The sequence below is a fragment of the Sorex fumeus genome, unplaced genomic scaffold (assembly GCF_029834395.1).
Source record: "Sorex fumeus unplaced genomic scaffold, SorFum_2.1 ptg000008l, whole genome shotgun sequence".
Lineage (NCBI taxonomy): Eukaryota > Metazoa > Chordata > Mammalia > Eulipotyphla > Soricidae > Sorex > Sorex fumeus.
Window position 1 is genome coordinate 52,493,092 of NW_026606065.1, and position 1,473 is coordinate 52,494,564.

Here is a 1,473-nt window from a genome sequence, read left to right on the forward strand (position 1 = left end):
AAGGAGTCTTGTAGGCCTTTGGGGTAGGTTCAGTATGTTTGGGAGCCTGGTTCCTCCCTTGAGATGCATGCTTGACATGCTCAGGGCCAACCAAATGGCTTATGTGCTCCCAACATCCCCTGGGCAGTGCTTTCTGCCCTGTGGCATCTCTGAAAAGTTTCTTCTTTGTAGGGCTCATCAGAAAAGTTTTGAAATGTTAGGAAATGAAGCATACAACAAAAGCAGAGAAGAAGTTTAGTAGTAGTAGTAGCACTGTTCTCCTGTTCATTGATTTGCTCGAGCAGGCCCAGTAATGTCTCCATTTTGAGACTTGTTATTGTGTTTGGCAAATCGAATACATCACAGGTAGCCTGTTAGGCTTTGCATTGCAGTCGAGGTACTCTCGGGAGCTTGCCGGGCTCTCCGAGAGGGGCGGAGAAATTGAACCTGGCTCGGCCAGGCCAGTCACATGCAAGGCAAACACCCTACCGCTGTGCTGTCGCTCCATGGACATTAAAAACATGAATAAGAAAATAGCATTTGTGTCAGTGATAGCACAGCGCGTAGGGCATTTGCTTTGCACGTGGCCAGCCCAGGTTTGATCCCCAGCATCCCATAAGGTCCCCCTGAGCACCACCAGGTGTAATTCCTGAGTGCAGAGCCAGGAGTAACCCCTGAGCATCGCTGGGTATGACCCAAAAAGTTGAAAAAAAGCAAAGAAAATAGCATTTTAAAAAAAATTTGGAGCACTTCACAAATATGAGTGTCCTCTTTGAACAGGGGAATGCTGTTCTTTTTTATCATTCTGATATGTATATATGTGATACCTAAGCCAACACAAGAAAACAGTACTTTGAAATTGTATTTACTGTTGGGGAATGTTGTTTTGAGTGTCATCCAATACAGTGGGGTTTGACCTTTTACACCTGCTGACCGCACCAGGCAGCATGCTGTCAGAGGATTAAGATGTGCATTTAAATCCACGGCAGTGAGTTGGGTTGCAATTGATTATATATATTAACAATTTTTTATAGAAGTGTCCTCCTGTCGTTCATCAATTTGCTCGAGCGGGCCCAGTAACGTCTCCGTTGTGAGACTTGTTGTTACTGTGTTCGGTATATCGAATACGTCATGAGTAGCTTGCCAGGCTTTGCCGCGTGGGCGAGATACTCTCGGTAGCTTGCCGGGCTCTCTGAGAGGGGCAGAGGAATCAAACCTGAGCTGACCAGGTCAGCCTCATGCAAGGCAAACACCCTATCCACTGTGCTATCTCTCCAGCCCTGAAAGAAACCCTTAAAAGATGGAGGAGATTATAGTCGAAGTGACATCTGCACTTGTTTGTTCATTGCAGCACTCTTTATAATAGCCAGAATCTGGAAAAAACCTGAGTGCCCAAGAATAGATGACTGGTTAAAGAAACTCTGGCACACTTACACAATGGAGTACTATGTAGCTGTTAGAAAAGATGAAGTCATGAAATTTACATACAAGTGG

The 1,473-nt window shown here is 45.3% G+C and overlaps 1 non-coding gene across 1 annotated transcript; it reads right to left on the reverse strand.

Moving 5' to 3' along the window:
• Positions 1-714: 714 nt before the first annotated feature.
• Positions 715-818, reverse strand: LOC130019495 (U6 spliceosomal RNA). Its single transcript, XR_008791820.1, has one exon. It is a non-coding gene; the product is annotated as a U6 spliceosomal RNA (small nuclear RNA).
• Between the last annotated feature and the right edge of the window lie 655 nt (positions 819-1,473).